Below are 19753 nucleotides of genomic sequence, written 5' to 3'. Positions count from 1 at the left end.
GTTCTACTCAGTGCAAAGTGCTCTTCTCCAAGAGCCCCTGCAAGGAACATTGTGTCTGAGGAGGCTGCAGCTGGAGAGTGACACACATTCCTACACCACCACAGCAGTGTCCTCTCCTGCCCCTTTGAACACCTGCAGGATTACATTTGACTTAAATAGTCAGAAAGTATCTTCAGGCCCAGGTATAAACCAGCATAGCCCTGCTGACTGTGGAGGATCTATGCTAAGCAATGCTGGAAACAGATCTGGTCCTGGAATTATACTTGAAGAGATTTGGATTTGGCCAAAGCTCCAAAGGCATAGACCTGCCACCAGCTAGCAAAATTTCTGCTCTACATTTATGACACCCAGTCAGAAATCATAATGTGCCAATTTAACTGAGGGGCATACATAATCCTTTCTAAGAGATGGACAGCATATCAGCTGCCAAGTAACAGTGTCCTAGTGGCATCTAAAATTTTATCACTCTATTTCCAACACATCACTTTCTTCCAATGCTTAAGAAAAAACTGCAACCAACAGTCTGCATTTTTCAATTCAATTACCCATCTTCAGCTACTCTTTTGACAGTGCAGATTTAATCAGATTTCTGCATTTAAAGTGACAATTTATCTATAGCACAAAACACAAGACACTGACTTTGACACATAATTCCCCTTTCACGACAGGAATCCTGCATTCAGTACTCATTTAGGATGTAGGATTTGCTGTTTCATTTGAGTCTCCCCTACTTGATTACCTGCATCACGGAACTTGTGGCATGTGTCAGTGTCATTTCTGTTTTAAAGGTGCAGTGACCAGCTTCCTTCCCCCTAGACAATTCTCATGAGTCATTTCCCCAACACATTTGTCATTACAAATACTCAAGTTCAGCAGAAATCAAATCCTCAGCTGATGCAAAATCAGTGTCCTTTCATGAAATGTGATTAACTATTCTGATTTATGCCTGTTGTGGTTTAAACCAAGTCCCCCAACTCCTGGAGAGTTAGGAAGGAAAATCCAAAGAATGTATCCGCCACGGATTGAGATAAGAACGGTTTAATAGCTAAGGCATAACACAAAATCACTACTGCCATTTATTACTACAAATAATAATGATAAAGCCAATAACTAGAGAAAAGAATACAACACCCCACCAGCCACCGACCCATAACTCACTCCACCCTGCCCGGCCGAGCCCCACGTGCTCCCTCCTCCATTTTCCTGCAGAGCTCCCCCCCTCCAGCTCTCTCTCCCAGTTGCATCCTGGGCATCACGTGCTATGGTATGGAATACCTCATTGGCTAGCCTGGGTCAGGTGTCCTGTCTCTCCTTCCTTCCGGCCTCCCTTCCTCCACCTGGCTGGAGCACATGCTCAGAAAAAATCTTGAACAAAAACACTCTCAAAACATACTTGGTATCAGCAACTGCTCCCAGCCCAGAACTCAAAACACAGCATTGCACCAGCTACAAGAAGGAGAAAAATGACTGCTACTGCTCAACCCATGACAATGCCACAGAGCATAAAACTGCAGATGAGGGATTTGTATCAGTTATGGCCTCTAGGCCTCTCAGGTGCTAAGGCCTGGAAATAGCAATCAGTTCAAACAGAAAGCTTGTAATTGACTATCCTTTCCACTAAACTCAGGGCTCATTTACAAAAGGTCCCTATTGCTGTGAGCATTGGTGTGGACACTCAGTGCAAGATAGCAGCGCATTTTCCTCTTTGTCTTATAGCAGAAGAGATCTAATATATGTTTAAACAGATTAGAGGAAAACACACCAAATTAAAAACAAAAATGTATACAGGTAGAGTTCATTTTGTATCTATTTTGCTTCAAATTCACACCTTGCTGAATTCCCACATAACTGTCCTGTCTATGAAGTTGACTCCATTCATGATCAATGCCAATGGCTGCAAAGGTACCAAAACTGGACTAGCCCATTCAAAAGTGGTACAAAAGCAAATTTAAAGCTTCACCCCTCCTAATTCCTCAGATGTTGTGCAAAAGCATGGACCTTTACTAGGTTTAACTCAAGTTTTGACTTCCAGGTTGATTTAAACTTCATGTCAGAGCAGAAGCAGAGTGTTTATTAAAGAAATCAGCATTACGTCTTTTTTCCATGTATGAGCTCTAAACAGTTCCTGGGATACTGAATTACTAAGTGAAATGTTAATGCTATGGCTCCATCCATATCATAGCTTGCATGAATGGAGCTTACAGGAAGTTCTAGGTTATGTGGGAAATGAGTTACTGAACCACTGTAATATTCCTTGCTGGTTAACTAACATGGAATGATGGAGGAAAGAAGCTTTTTCTTCTTGCTCTCTGTAGTTCCTGAATTACTTATTGTCTAATTTCCAGTCTGCAAAACAAACACATTTTATTATGCCTTTGGTACACTAAATAGGAAATACTGTGAATGTTATGGTAGTTATATATAAGTGAGTTTCTATATAAAGTTTGGAGCATTTATTTTCTGAAGTTTTTTATTGTTTGTTACAGCTGAGTGCTGAGTCTCTTTTAATCTTTACTTACAAAGCAATCCCTCTATCTTCATGATTATTATCCATTGCTCTTCTCTCAACTCCATTCAGTTTGTCTACATTTTTCAGGAAATGAGGTGCCTAAAGCTCTCAATGCAATATCCCAGGTTCAGTCTCACTACATAGATAGAGTCTATTATCTCCCTGCTACATGAGAGCCATAAATATCTCTATGCAGCTCAAGGTTGAAATGGTCCTTTAGCTGCCATGTTACTCTGCAAATATGTCTGAAAAATACGATTATAAAAGAAAAAAGTTTTAGGGGGAAAAAAAATCCCCACAATAAAAAGCACCAGGTGCTGACACAACTGGCAAGTAATTACCATTCTGACATTAAAAGAAGGTTATCAGCCTTATATACTTTCACAACAAACATCCTGGTATAAGCTGATTTAACTAAATTAGATTTTTCCTACTGTTAGTGACCTGTGATTTAACTTCTCTGCAAATGATCTTAAAGTCTTCATAAAACTTAGAATCACTGATAATTCTTAATCAGAAGTAAAAAATGCAGGTTAATACTTATTAAAAATCACTGATTCCTGTAAATTAGTGCATGCAGCATACGTGAATTAATATTCCTGAGAACACTGAGCCAGATAATATTAGATATGAGGACACTGTGCAAACAAAGCTGTCCCAAAGTTATTTAAGTCTTTTATCATATCACAAAATTAAGGGATTAAAAGAACAAACTAAAAAAAAAAAGTATTCTGAGATTGCTACTAATTGTCACAGGATCCAAACCCCTCAGCTGGAATTTGAGACTCCTGTTTTAGCTGCTGTCCTGAAGAGTCTGTGTTCTGGAAGCAAAGTCCTGCCTTGACCCACCACGGGCTAAGTGGAGCTATAGAAGATCAAGATTCTCTTTGTGCAGTTTTATGTTTATATTACAGCCAAATGATTCATAATTACATACAGTTCTTCCAGTAACTGAATTTAAATACCAAATGTTGGTGCAAATGTGCCTAGCTTTATATTCCTCACCCTGCAAGGGGCTAGCTGTTAAAGCTAGTGTTTCATTTACCCATAGGAGCAGCACAGAAGTTAAATCCTTTACCCTCTCTGGAGGTAGAGCAGCCCACATAAAACTAACACTTTGTCCCATTCTCCACTGGGTTCCTAGGGAACAGCAGGGAATGTCAGGCATTTTTGTCCACCAGTACAAGGTTAACCTGTTAGGGAGCTGCTTCTTTGACTAAAACTATTCCAACTCTCCTTCCACAAGAAATACCTGGCAATGTGAGGCCCTGCATGATCACCCACAGAATGGGTGAGCTTCTGGGCTCACCACAGCCTCAGGCATCTGCATCTATCCGTATGCTCTGACTTCCCATTCATCATTTCTTAAGCCAAAACACTGTCCCTCAACAGATCCAAGAATGTGAGCGTGGCAGTGAGCTGAAGAGAGCTGCCAGAAGTCAGATTTGTGTTCCAGGGTTTGGCATGTGAAATGTGAGTGGGTATTTTCCATCTGATCACTGCTGGAATTAAAACCAAAAGCACTTCTGGAAAAAGGAGACTAAGATGTAGCAACAGGTCTGTATCTTTGGGCTGCACCATTTCTTGGAGAGAATGAAGCTGCTTTGTTCTGCTAGAGTTTAAAAAGGAATAATTTCCCATGCTCACCTCTACCTGCAATGCCTATGTAGAAAAAACAGCAATAAATAAAAAGAATGCTGAAGGACTAAAAGGACTTCTCATGCTCAGCACAGGTATCTGGGGCAGGAGCACACTGATTTATATGTTGTATTTCTGCTTTCCATCAAATGGGCTTTATGAGGAACCATCAAAGAGATGATAGAGTAATTAAGAAAGAAGGCATAAAGGACTTGTGAAAGAGTTGTTGCTTCTGCTGCTTGGCATCTCCGCATATTCAACTAGAACATACACTAATTCACTGAGACTCCTACTCTACAAGCGTAATTCTTTAGTTATTCAGAAAGAAGCATTATAGGGAAAAAAATGAAAGAAAAAAAGGACTGGAGAAACCCAGTCAGCAAAGACTAAGACGACATGAACATTTTCTCCATTGTGGCAGCTGGCACAGGAAAAATAATTAAAGGGAAGAGAATAAATACTACCTTTCCTTTAAAGACTTTTCACTCCTGCAGTGCAGGCAGAGTTGCAAAATATAGGTAAGCCCTAAAATGCAGTGAATTTTAGAAGATAATTCAGATGAGCTCAAAGGACAGTTTACATGGTCCTGTTAGCACCCACCTACTGCAGAGAAGGGGAAAGGTGAATAAAGGATTATAAGACCGCAGAATAGAACATTTTCTGCAGTGTCATGCTTTGTTTTGGTAAACTTCCTGTTGTCTTATCAACAATGAGCTCTCTTAAGGAAGCCACTTAGTGTCTGGGTTTGGGACGTAGCGCAATTTATTGCCATATTTTGCAGACAACTGGCACTGGTAGGAAGCCACTTTTTCAGAAAAAAAACATTCAATATTTTAAGTATATTATGGCCTCAAGTATAAATGCAAAGTTTTATCTAAAATGTTATCATGAACCAGATATGTACATAGGAGGTATTAAGAATAGTCTGGATTTTATAATTTGAAACTTCTTATTTTCATTAAGAACTTAATTTAATTTACTAGAAAATGGAGCTATTGTGGAAGAAAACTGATTTTATTTTTCTTTTTTTTTTAAATTGTGATACTTCTATATCTGTGTGTGTTTTGTTAAGAAAGTTGTATGGGTTTGCATGGCAAGGTTTCAGTAGGAGGGGAGCCACAGTGGAGGTTTCTGTGAGAAACTGCTAGATAGTAGCTGATAGATCCAATCCCCTGTGTCTGATAGATCCAATGCCAGCCAGACCCAAGGTGAACCCAATGCTGGTCAAGGAAGAGCCCATCAGGAAAAAAAATGGCAGAACAACAGCAGCAGAGAGAGCAGTCAGACTATGCGAGAGCAACAGCTCTGCAGACACCCAAGTCAGTGCAGGAGGGCATGAGATGCTCCAGGCACCAGAGCAGATTCCACTGCAGCCCGTGATGTGCAGCCCATGATGAGGCAGCTGTGCCCCTGCAGCCCATGGAGGTCCCTGGTGGAGCAGATCTCCACCAGTAGCCCATGCAGTATCCCATGCTGGAGCAGGGGGATGCCCAAAGGAGGCTGTGACCCTGTGGGAACCGTGCATTGGAGCAGGCTCCTGGCAGGACCTGTGGCTCCATGCAAAGGGGAGCCCACACTGGAGCAGGTTTGCTGCAGGACTGGTGACCTCACAGGGGACCCAGGCTGGAGCAGTCTGTGCCTGAAGGGCTGCACCCATGGAAGGGACCCAGGCTGGAACAGAGTGTGAAGAACTGCAGCCTGTGGGAAGGACTCACATAGGAGAAGTTAATGGAGAATTGTCTTCCATGAAAGGAATCCCAAGCTGGAGCTGGGGAAGATTGTGAGGAGTCCTTCCTTGAGGAGCAGCAAACAAAACACATTATTAACTGCCCACAGCCCCCATCCCCAACCCATGTGCTGCTTGGGGAGTGGAGGTAGAGAATTTTGGAGTAAATTTAAGCCCAGGAAGAAGGAAAGCATATGGAGAAAATATTTTTAAGATTTGTGTTTATTTCTCATTATCTTAGTCAGGTTTGGCTGGTCATAAATTAAACTAATATCCCAAAGTCAAATCTGCCCCTCATGGTAGCTGGTGAGTGATATTGGGATAACATCACATCACATCTCTGTCATAGGACCTGCCTTGAAAAACTATTTGAAAATAAAGGCCAGAAAACCCCTGCCTAAATTAAAAGTATTCTTTTCTTTATTTGACTGATATGCAGTCAACTGCAACCTTCATCTGTGGGACAGGACTTTCTGCTTCATTATCAACATCTTTTTGTCTTTTAGTCAATCTCACCACTCTTTGGTTTCCTCTCTCCTGCACAAAATGTGCACCTGCTTTCTAGACTGTTGAATTACATATGCAGCTATAGTGATGATAATGGGATGAGATGAGTGAGGTGTTTTCATGTTTTCATGCAAGCATTTATAAAACTGAATTTTAGATTTAACTTGATTCCCTATAGCTTTTAATGGTGGTGTCTGCTAAAGAGTACTTTTAAAAGTGGATAAAGGATTAAAATAAATTATTGTGTCCCTATGGCACCAAGACAGATAGAATAGGGTCCTGTAGGCAAAGAGTGAGAAAGGAAAGGAAAATGAAGGAAATTTATTGTTAACTAATTTTATTATGAAATCCTTTTCTTTTACAATTATCTGTTTGGCTTTTCAAAATCCATCCAAGTCTAGAGGCTGTTAAAGTGTGTGATTTACTACATGCAAAGTTATAAAATAAACTCCCACCCATACAGGAATATTTTTCAAGAAGCAAAAGAGATTGAATATTCAAGTATAAGAATATTTTACGGGTTATTCTCCATATATAGCTCTAATCCTCTTCTCTGTTTTCAGGGCGCATGTACAAACTTGCCTAACAAGGAAATTAGATATTTGGGTGTTCTCCAAGTCCTTTCTGTCAGTGGAGTGTACTGATGTGAGGCAAAGGAGTATTTTGCTGCTCATGATGTTTTTCTGAATGGTCAACCATGCTGAAATCAGCTAAATACCCACTGTAAGTCAAAGCATCACTTGACTAATATAGTCCATTTACTATATTAAAAAAAAAAAACATTTTTATGGCTGATCAAACCCAAATAACATGAGGGGTTTTTGTGCTTTATCATCTATTGCCTTCAATACTTTCCTTTTCTTCCTCCCCACAAAAGCGTAACATGTTATCGGGATAGGAGAAACACTAAGACAGAAAATAATGCATTTAATTAAAGTTTTAGAAAGGACTGCACTGATGGCTGTACCAGAATTCTGAATACAGATTACAGACCCTATTCCAGGAAGCTATAACTCATGATAATCTCATTGTTTTAGAGCAGTTATAGGAGTGGAGAATTTTCTCATATGGCAACTGATTTGTGCAGTGGTTTAAAGTTCTTTTGCTTTCTGAGTACCATAGACACACATTGTCTGTAGAAACAGGAAAAATAAAAGGGGGCATTAAGGGCAAATTCTGGCCCAATGCTCATTTATCTATATCATCTGTAATGGAATAAATGAGTGCATGTACCTCAGGGCAAAAACTGTTGTAATTGCTAAAAAAAAACCACAGCTTATATGTTCCAGATAGGTTCTATTATAAAAGAGATACTTGTGCTTCTGAACATATTGCTGATGTTTCTATGTCGGACTGCATCACTTAGAGCACAGAATGGGACAGTTATGAGGATCTAGTAAGAAAACTAAAGAATTACTGGTAAGAAAATAGTCAACTAAGTCTGTCATTCTCTTTTTCACACTGAATATGTATCACAAAATAAGAAAAAGAGCAGATGTTATAATACGAAAGCATTGACTTTTATGATAACATTTAACCTCTCCATATGAAAGAAATTACCTTCAATGCACCTAAAATAATCAGCCCATGACTCACTATCCTCTGATAGTGAGGGGCAACATCTTGCCTGGCTCTGGCTTTAACATAAGGTAGCATAGTTTTTATTCCAATGAATTTCTTTATTTATCTAATTTTAGATTTTTCATTAAAAAACAAGAAAATAGTCTGTTTCTAGCAGGAATATTAAAAGTTGAGGCATGCATCTGAGATATGCATCAAAAACATTTTTTTCTGATCATCTATCCAGTCAATAAACAATTTTCCTGTTCAGTTTCCTCTATAGGAAATATTTCTTCTAGTTTATTTTTTGTCATTGATGTTCTCTTTCTTTTATCTTCTAAGCAAAAATGTTTTTTTTTCTTGTATGCCACAAAGGTAACAATAAGGAAAGAACAATAACTAGAACAGACCTAGCCAGTTGTGTTTTGAAGATTATTAAAGTAGCTGAGTAGCAGGGTACAAATGGGGTGATGTGCTCATTTGCTAAAGTTATCTGCAGTTTATCTGTGGTTACTGGGTATTTAAGTTGCAGATTCAGATAATTATCCCTTTTAAAAAATAAAAAATAAAAGAAGAAAAAACAACAAGGAATCACACTTTAAAACAGCATTGTTCTAGGAAAATTAAAATATTCAACTCCTAGGAATTGTGTGACACCAATCAAATCTTTCTCTGCATTTTCTAACCGGAGACAACAATTATTTGGACCCTGGTCTGTAGACAGGTAATTTGAGTTGTAATGAGCAAGGGTGAAATCCGACCCTATTTACACTGACTTTAGCAGAGACAAGCTTTCCATGGATATTTCAAATAATTAAGTACATATAATATCCCCTGTAAGTCTGAGACCTCATGACTTCTGCTTTGCATCTGAAACCAGAAACATCACAGATAGACTGATAGCCAAAAGGAGAACCATTTGGGCAAGACAAGAAATGTACATTTCAAATTAGAAAGAGTAAGTGTGCTTGATCTCTCTACCTGAAGTACATCATTATTTTCAGTAGAAATTATCAAAGAGGTCACTGGTTTTGTAAATAGAATAATATACCTAAATTAAGGTGCTTGGACAGAGAAGCTGCAGGAACAATTGCAGTTTTCAAAACCACATTATATATCTATATATAGATATATAGATATAGAAATCTTTTAAGAATATTTAAAGTTAAGATTCTAGACCCAAATACTTCATTCCTGCAGTGATTTTAGCAATGATATATAGACCAGTAAAAAAATACCCTGCTCTTGCTTGGCACCTCCTTGCAATATTTCTAAATGTGGGCCTTGGGTGGGGTTTTTTTCTGTTATAAGGTTGGCAAAAAATTAGTTATCTCTGCCAACATTGTAGATTTTGTCATTGTTATATTTCTTCGAATCCGCTCACTAGTGCAATAAATATGACCTATGTTTTTGTCTTAGATGTATGCAAATCTGTATCTGGCTGAATTTACAAACTTCAGCTTGTCTGCACAGAATTGTAATGCTACAGAAAATGTGCATGAATGCTTTTATTATGCAGTGCAGCATCATATATTTAGGTGCTCAGGCAGACCTGTACAGTAAAGAGGTAAAATGTATTTCTTGCACAGTAACTGTGCAAAGCTTTCACACAAGTAAAACATTTTGTCCTGATGCATAAAATACCAGTTTCATTCAGGCAGGGACTGTCAGGATGAACAATGACCAGAGGACAATGGCATTCTTAGGGATGATTACTAAAAATTCCAAGCTAAATCTTGTAGTTGGTTCTTTCTATAAATAGAAACAATTATTGAAAGAAAATGACTCAAAGGGTGTCATGGAGAACATCTGTACTTCCCCAAACTGCTCTCCAAATGACTGCAATAGTCCAGGCTGTTTCCTAAGGAACTGCATTTCAGCCTAGAATGGTTGTAGTTATAATTTAAAGATCTAGACAAATTTAAAGATCTAGAACTAAATTTTTTTCCCAAATGTTCCAAAAAGTAGTGATAATTTTGGCTTCATCTTGCTGAACCACATTATCAATAATTTAATTTGACAAGATTAATTATTTTCATCAGGAATTATGCTTGCTTCTGTGTTGCGTAAATTACAGTTGTAATTTATAGAGATTAATTTGTACTCTCCAGTTATACTACAGATATCTTAAGAGCAGATATACATTGTCAAAGTTTTCTTAAGGAGATTACTCATAGGGCTTTGGGTTAGGGCTAGGGTTTCAAAAAGGGTTTGGCTTTCTAAAAGCATCTTTTCAGTAAGGAGAGTAATCACAATAAAGAGATGTTGAACTCTCAATACTTGATGTTCTCCTCCAATAAGTCACTGAATTATTCTGCAACATGTCAGTTTTAGCTAGCCACAAATCCAAACATTTCTCATATTTACAAAAAAGATAATTATAGTCACGACAAAAGTTAATGTCTGCAAGACATTAATCTTTTCCCCATTTCATTTCTTTAGTGAAAAGCACTATTGCTGTTTAAAAAAGTTATATTGCTTGGGGGGTTCAGTTAAAAACAAAACAAGAACGCAGTAAAACAGAAATCCTCTTCTCAATTCTCTCCTCTCCACTTGCAAAAAATGAAAGTGAGAATAAGATATAGCAGAACTAACAGACTCTCCCTCTACCAATCCTGCTTATAATTCAAAATATAGCAAGATTTTGTCTAGCTGGAATTGTTCATGTAGCGATGAAAATTGTGTTAGTAATTCCAGAATGATTAAAACCAAAAGGTTTCTGGTCTAAGCATTTCAAGCAAAGGAAAAAACAGGGTATAATTTGCAAAACTGAATACCATGTAACTTATACACTTGAGTGAATGGTACTTCTCCAGGTGTCCAAAATTAAACTTTTGCTTATAGTCCCCACAATTTTTATTAGTTCACTTATAATGATTATATTACACCAGCAAGTGCCACTGTTTGCTGCTTCATCTCGGAGAGGTGATGACAGACCAGGATCTGTGACTGCTGGCTTTCCAGGTAGAATGTACCCTTTCAAGCCAGCTTTTTTGAAAAAGTAGCAAGGGCAGGAAAGGAAATGCCATGCAGAAAATTACAGAAGCAACGCGCAGCACTCAGTAACTCTTGGTTCTAACAACCACCCTTAACCACTTCATGTTAGCACAATCTGTGCTTTTCAAGGACTAAAATATACCCAAGTGTTACCCAAGAGTTAGGTATGCCACAGGAGAGTAGTAAAGCAAAGAACTTGAAATCTGTAAAGTGTAGGTGCTATTTGAAACAACAACCAAGCCCTCACGTATAGTATACAGGTAATTACTACCAATCAACTACTTAAGGCACTGAAATTATAACACATAGTAGCAGTATGGAGAAAAAAAATGTCTAAATGCAACACAAAATGTCTTTAGGTAGGCCATGGGGTAGTGCACTAGCTTGTCAAACATTCCAGAGTTTTTTCTTTTTATGGGATGGAAAGCAGTGTTTGCATTAGAAGAAAAAGACCCTGCAAGGCTGCAGAAATCAATAAGTTCTTGAGAGCTGAGGAGAATAAATATTTGTATGTATGTTGGAATGTGAAGTAAAGGAAATCTTTTGCTTTAATAAAAAATGTTTAAATTGGTTTTAAGGCAAAAGCAATTAAAAAAAACCAAAAGCCTTTCAGTTAAAATTATTCTTTTGTGTATTCTTCTTCAGCCAAATGGTAATAACAACATTAGAGGAAGGAAGATTTTTCTTTTCCCTTTTAAGCAATGTTTTAGAGCAATTGCCTCCAGAGTCTGTCATGGGGCCCAATCTTGCCATCATTGCTTTGAGACTGCTCTCACTACTATTATAATAACAATAAAAACCATTTCATTTTTCCTGAGATGTTTGGTTGGTTGTTTATTGTGTCACATTTGTGTGTATGTGCACAGTTTTCAAACAAGGGGACTCAAACATCTACATTTAAAGTCAGTGAGAACTTTGCAAGAGGAAAAAGGAAATTCAGGTAAATATTTGAAAAAAATACAAGAAATAACTTATTTTACAATAATATTCCCATGGATTTATAGCTTCTTGTTCTCCTCTCTTGGCAAATTTACAAATATATTCAAAATAATCTCAACCAGAGCTGCAGATGTACATCACATTCCAGCCATAGACAAACCCATTTATCTTTGTGTGGGACTGCACACAATATTCCCTCACCATACTGACTGGACATCTTGGACAGATGGCACATTCTTCAGCTCTTTACAAACCAGAATTTGTAAAAGCCCCAAAAGCCTGATGTAATGAAGACTTGAAAGACTGGCAGTGCCAAGGGGACACCGTTAACAGCAGGAAATGTTTTACTGTAGTTACAGTCTTCTGTAATGCCATACCATGAAAATTGTCCTGGACATCCAAAATCACACATAAATATGGCGATGAACACCTTGATATCTTAAATGCTTTGTACTTCTGAATCCCACGTTGCCATACCACATTAAATATGATATGTTGCCATACCATATTAAATAGCAGAAGAATGATGAAATAGGTCATCAAAATCAGAAAGGATTTCACAATAGCACTGTAATTTTTCTACTTGATTTTTTTTTCTGTTTGATGTAGTCATGACCATATGAACAGGCCATGTAAAGATCAGACAGCTGAGAAAACATAGTGTGCATAACAGAGTAAGTTTCCTCTACCTACCTCCAGACCTCAGCTGTAATCTCTCTCCTGTTTTTCCCAGGAAAGCAAAGCATAGCCAAAAAAGCTGAAGGGCAAAATGATGCTACAGTGTCAGAAAAGCCTTGCTGGTCCACAGGGGTGACCATTAGAAACTTCTGAAACTTAAAACTCTCACAAACACAGAAAGAGAATTAGTCTTTTTGCAGATCCCCTTGGAGATACAAACACATCAAATACCTCTGCTATCATACAGGTATATCATTTAGTCAAATACTCCTGTCCATGCTATTATGAGCTAAAAAAAAATTAAAAAAAATTGCTTCTTGACACTTTTCAAAGTGGCTTTTCAAAATTCTACTCTTTGGAAATATGAGTCCTATCCAACTTTTCAAAGTTAATTCTCAACTAATATGTATACACTTTAATTACAGTAACTGTTTCGTTTCCCTGCTATTTGCTCTAAATATGAAGAGTCATATAATTTCTTATATTTAATTTGGTCAAGCTTTATATTTGATTTGGTCAAGTCAATCAACTTCTTTTAATATTTCTTCATAATGCAGTGATTTCAGTGTTCTGATTCTTTCACTAAACTCTTAGAATTTGTCCAAATTACTCTGGTACATGGGAGCACAGTGCTCTAGATGAAGTATCACCAGTGTCACATAGACTGATCTTTCCCACCTCTGATCCTAAAAGTATTTTACCTATCTCATCCTTGAATTTCATTGTACTTTTTCACAGCTGTTTCATAGTGATGGTTCACAGCTGTTAAATGATCACTCAAAACAGGTAGGTCTCTTTCCAGCTCTTACATTTCTAGATAGTTAATTTCTACTTTGGAATAAAAGTGCTTGTCCTGTGAGATTTTTGTGCTTTGTGCCATTAATTTTCTAACCCTTCAGTTGGAAAGAACATTTCTGCCTTGTGCAGCATTCTGGTCCGGCTTGGCACAGTCAAGGTCTACCATATCAAAAAGTCAGAGACACCTGTGTTAGTTCATAACCTGAAGTTATGTATGAAATAGGGACAATACCAGAACCAGCTTCTGAGGGATAATATTCCTGATAATTGGCCTTTGCCATAACTATGATAGCCACCTTAGCCAGTTTCTTATACAGCTCCTAATTTTTTTATTATTCCATGTAATTTCCACCTTAAATAATAATTTCATATAGAACAGTATAACAAAAGATTTACTTTAATTGAGACAAATGAAAACCACTGAATTAATTTCATCTAAGAAATTAGTCATTTTAGAAGAAAAAGAACATAAGATTAATCAGACACAATTCATCTTTGATGGTCAATATTGCAATTTATCCAGACTTAACACTTCTCGATTAACCTTGATTGTTGTTTCAAAATGTGTTCTAAGACTCTGAAAATTATTGAAGTCAACCTAATAAACTGGGTCTATCTAGAACAGACCTATCTTGTATTCTGTTATTAGAAATATAACATATCATGCTAAATTTAGCTACGATTAAGTCAGTATCATCACTGTAAAAATCCTGGATGGATGTCAGACTAAGGTACCACTGGTATAAGTCTTGCACTGAGCTTTAAGCATTTCCTTTTAAGTCATATGTTCTGTGCTGAAGTAAAAATATTTTTCTATGAGAACTGTTCTTATTGCCTAGAAGACCAGAATTAGAAAAAAATCCCACCAAAGTCTTAGATTTAAAAAAAAAAATACAGTGTTTTTATTTTTTCCCCAAAGCAAATTTGATCTTAATAAATGTTTGGATTTACATAAAAAGGTTCTTCATGGAACAGATAATAGAAATTTTTAGTGTATCAGTGGTTTGAGGTTTTTTGGCTTGGTATGGTTTTGGTCTGTTGATTGGTTTGTTTTGTTTGTTTGTATGGCTTTATTTCTATCTGTGAGTCATGGCACAGCACAAAACCATAATCTACTGTTGTGGTTTAAACCCAGGCATGCAGCCTGTTCACTCACTCCCCCCCTTCCTCCCCCAATTCCCAGAGAGTTCGGGAGGAGAATCAAAAGAATGTAGCTCTCACAGGTTGAGATAAGAACAGTTTAATAACTAAGGTATAACACAAATCACTATTGGTACTACCAATAATAATAATGATAAAGGAAATAACAAGTGAAGAGAATATGACACCTCACCACCCAACTACCAATAACTCACCCCACCCTGCCTGACCAAGCACAGATCAATACCTCATCCAACCCCCCAGAGCACTAGCCCTTTCGGGTAACTCTCAGTTACATCCTGCGCATGACGTGCTGTGGTATGGAACACCTCTTTGGCTAGCCTGGGTCAGGTGTCCTGTCTCTCCTTCCTCCCGGCTTCCCTCCTCCCTGGCAGAGCATGAAACTCAGAATGTCCTTGGCCAGACCAAACATTTGAGCAATAACTAAAAACTGGTGTTATCAGCAGTGTTCCCAGGCCAAAAGTCAAAAACACAGCACTGCACCAGCTACCAAGAAAGAGAAAAAATGACTGCTACTGCTGAACCCAGGACATCTACATGACTAAATTACATTTTTCTAGACAACTTGTTATACTACAGCTGTCTCCTGATCTGGGGTCCTGTTTTGCAGTGAACACATGATATGACTATTTAAAATATGTTCATAATCATTGCAAAATCTTGGATTTACATCTTCACCCTACAAGGTAGAACTGCTTAATTTTTGCAAGATGGACACCAGGTTTTTAATCCAGTTTCTCCAAAAGATGTGTTGGTTTCATTTGTTTTGTTTTCTTGGGGGGGTGTCTTGGGTTCAGCAGTAGCAGTAATTTTTCTCTTTCTTAGCAGCTGGTGCAGTGGTGTGTTTTAAACTTTTGGCCTGGGAACAACACTGATAACACCGATATTTTTAGTTGTTGCTAGGTAATGTTTAGTCTGACCAAGGACTTTCTGAGTCTCATGCTCTGCCAGGGAGGAGGAGAAGCTAGGAGGAAATAGAAACAGGTCACCTCACCCAAACTAGTCAAAGAGGTATTCGATACCACAGCATGTCATGCTCACTATATAAACTGGGGGCAGTTACCCAGAAGGGCTAGATCATTGCTCAGGTCGGACTGGGTATCGGTTGGCAGGTGGTGAGCAGTTGTTTTCTCTCCCTTTGTTAATTTCCCTTACCATTATTATTATTGGTGGTAGCAGCAGTGGTTTGTGTTATACCTTAGTTACTGGACTGTTCTTATCTCAACCTGTGGGAATTAGATGCTTTCGATTCTATTCCCCATCCTTCCAGGAGAGCGGTGAGGAAAGGGGGGGAGTGAGCGAATGGCTGCGTGATACTGCAGAGAAGGACCTGGGGGTGCTGGTCATTGAGAAAATGAACATGAGCTGGCTTCAGTGTGCTTGCAGCCCAGAAAGCCAACCATATCCTGTGCTGCATCAAAAGGAGCGTGACCAGCCGGTTCAAGGAGGTAATCCTGCCCCTCTACTCTGCTCTTATGAGACCTCACTTGGAGTATTGTGTGCAGTTCTGGTGTCCTCAACATAAAAAGGACATGGAACTGTTGGAACAAGTCCAGAGGGTGGCCATGAGGATGATCAGGGGGCTGGAGCACCTCCTGTATGAAGACAGGCTGAGAATGTTGGGTCTGTTCAGCCTGGAGAAGAGAAGGCTGCGTGGAGACGACATAACAGCCTTCCATATCGGGATGCTGGGGATGGACTATTCATTAGGGACTGTAGTGATAGGACAAGGGGTAATGGGTTAAAACTTAAACAGAGGAAGTTTAGATTAGATATAAGGAAGATATTCTTTGCTTTGAGGGTGGTGAGGTACTGGAATGGGTTGTCCAGGGAGGTAGTGAATGCTCCATTCTCGTCAGTGTTCAAGGCCAGGTTGGATGAAGCCTTGGGTGACATGGTTTAGTGTGAGGTGTTCCTGCCCATGGCAGGGGGATTGGAACTAGATGATCTTAAGGTGCTTTCCAGCCCTAACTATTCTATGATTCTACTGAATTACTGGCTGGGCTTAAACCACAACAGGGGGTGGTGGTGTGTGTTTGTTTTGGTTTTTTTGTTATGTTTTTTTTATTTTCTTTGACATTTATTTCTGGCATATACTTATAAAAACAGTGTTATTTTGTTTTCTATTGTGTACTGAAGAAGTATCCAAAGTTTCTTCATTGCCATCAGGGACGAGATGTAATACAGACAGAAGTATTACATCACATACTGTAAATTCTAGTCTACCTGTAAACTTTGTTGTTTATAAGTAAATAACCATCACCGTGAACTCCACGTTTGCTGTGTGTCTACCATGAACTCTAGCTGATTTACGAATTTGATATTAACATTATTTTGAGGGATCCATAAGTACACTTAACAACTGTCCCAACAAAGAGAATGACATTGACTGTCTCTTAGTATGAATATGTCCACTCTATCACTTTTCTGTGCAAGAGATGATTTCACAGACTGCAGCTACCTCACTGATGTGTCACACACAGCTTCTTCCATGTGATGCCCCTGTCCACTTTCAGCTGTGAACACTTTCTCTGAAGGCAATAGGGTGTGTTGCCAAAAGACCTGTCATACCGCAGAGGATACTTACTGCACCCTGTTATTTACACAGTGGAATATCAGCTCATGGACCACCATTAATAATAATAACTTTTAATTCATAGAAACATAGAAACATAGAAACTATTAATAGGTAAATACTAACAGGAAGTATTCTTTTCCCCTTTTTAGAGCAGGTATCTCACAAGTACATGACATTGTTTTAGCTATACTCTCCTGAGAGTAGGTGATCATTCAAAGGGTCAAAACTACAAGGACATAAAGCAGTTTTGCGTAAGGCAGTTTTGAAGACACAGTTATAATAAAGAATTCTACACTAATTAAATGTGGAGGGTTACTGTAATTCTACCCTAATTTGTTAAACGGCTTGCTAACTTCGATAATCTTTTGCCATCAGGAATCTTTCACAGCAGACATGATTTCAACAGCATACGTTTTCTTGTTGTTGGAGGATATTTAAGAATATATTTTTCAAGCCACAGAGCTATGATACTTTTCAAAAATGTAATCATATCATTTGATATGGCACAGCATAAAATCAATAAATAATATAAAATAAGATAAATGAGTTATCTTTCTTAGGAATCTGTTGGCTAAACATACGACAAGCTTTGTGCAAAAAAGTGACTAGCTGATGAAAGTCTCTCTTGAGCATGAGCAAATTGGATTATCAATTAACTGTATGTCTTCAAAAACCTCCTTTTCTTCTGTTCCTCTCTCATTTGTCAAGTGCCAGTGAAAAATGTCTGTGATATGCAGCAAAGCCATGCTTGCAGACTGCCATTTTCTTCTTGAAAACTAAAGCTTGGTAAGCTTCACTAAACCTGTCTAGTAAAATCCCTTGCAGCAAAAACAAAGCATGAAGAATTTCTTAAAATTAATTATTTCAGTGATTTAAGCTAATATTAAAGTCAAACTGAAAAATTGTCAGCCACTCTCAGGTCCCAGGGCAAATCCCCATGCTTAGGCAATAACGACCTGGGACCACAGAACATAATCATAGACCTGGGGCCTATAGGTTTGGGGTTGTTTTGTTGAAATTTTTGTTGTTGTTGTTACTTTTTCTTTTTTTTCTTTTTTTTTTCTTTTTGTTTTTTTTTTTTTCTTTTTGTTTTTTTTTCTCTTTCTTTCAGCTTCTGTTAATATCCAGAAGCAACCTATCCTCTTTTCACCTTGTGATGGACTGGGACTGTTCCTTCTTGTTTTACTCATCCTTATGTATATACACTAGAAAAGAACCTGGTATGCCTCAACAACAAAAAATATAGTAGTTTTGGTATGGACAAAACTTAATTTTGTACATCTGATTTAACAGAAAATCTTTGTAATAACAATTATCCTGAATCTGGGCCTTACCATACTCTCTGTGAATTTAGACTGATTTGTTTTTTCCTTAGTGATGCTTTTAAGATATAAAAGCACTAAGAAACGTAGTGTTTCAGTACCTAATGTTAATCTTCTTTCTTTAAATTTTCTACTGACAGCAAATGTTTCATCAAAATAAGACTACCTCCATACGCTCCCTGGAAAAGAAGAAGGCAGTATTAGAAAATGATTAATATTGCTATTAACCAAATCCTTTGGCTCCCACACAAAGAACCATTTTAATTTTCCCTATATTTATTGACATGAATTTTCCTTGGTTTTTTCCAACTTGTTTTTCATAGTGGATTTAATTGCATACCAAGGGTTATAAAGTAAAAGCAGACTACTAGAGAAATGGCCATAAACCTGTTACAATTTATTCATATTTCAATGACATGCTATTTTTAATATTAACTTCATGGCTTCTTGTGCTTCCTGGATATTTGTATCTCCAAGACTACAACTACCTCTTCGTCTCATAAGCAACTGGAATATCATCTGCTCCGAGCTCTGCATATGCTGCTTTATTTTAAGCACAGTTTAGTACCCATAAAATATGTCAGCACCAGAAATTGAAGTGTTTTGTTTGTCCTGAAACTGCAATATCACAGAAGGTAAAGACAAAGGTTTCTTTAGGAGATGTCCAGTGATTGCTTCTCTGCAGTGGTCTGCCTGGACCATATGTAGAAGTATTGAAAAGTTTGCAAATCCAGTTATTTGTTAAGGTAAAAAGTTATGTTCTATACTCCTTTTCATAAATACATCAAATTCTATGAGCTAATGAACTATTTTACTGCTTTTCCTAACAGAACATTGTTCCACAACCTCAGTGCTATAAGGTTAGACTATTTCCAGCCTGCATTTACTTTACTTCAGTGCCCAGGTGCTCCTGTGCCAGTATAATGTATTCACTTAAGCAATTTTTCCTCATTCTGCAGTTTAGCCCAGGAAGTTATTCAGAGACAGTGGTTGTATTCTTTCTCAGCCTTTCTTTTTCTCTTCTGAATAAACCAAATTCTGCAAGCCAGCTTTTAAGAAACAGGTTTTCCAATTCTTTTAATAGCCAGTTTCAGTTTTAAGATGAAGACTGAGTACTGTTATTTTAATTTTACTGTTAAAGAAGCATGATTAAATCAAGTTCAGACATGAGACTGAAAGGAGTTGAACCTTCTTCTGGAAGGAGTTTAACCTAAAGTTGCTATGTCTCTACCCACTTTTTCAAAAGCTAAAGTACTCTTATTCTCTGACACTAGTATTAAGACTAAGGGGGACTTCACCCCATGTCTGTTCAGGCTCTGGCACTTCAACTGCTGTTTAAA

Source organism: Melopsittacus undulatus, chromosome 5 (assembly GCF_012275295.1).
Source record: "Melopsittacus undulatus isolate bMelUnd1 chromosome 5, bMelUnd1.mat.Z, whole genome shotgun sequence".
NCBI classification, from domain to species: domain Eukaryota; kingdom Metazoa; phylum Chordata; class Aves; order Psittaciformes; family Psittaculidae; genus Melopsittacus; species Melopsittacus undulatus.
This window is presented reverse-complemented; position numbering follows the sequence as displayed.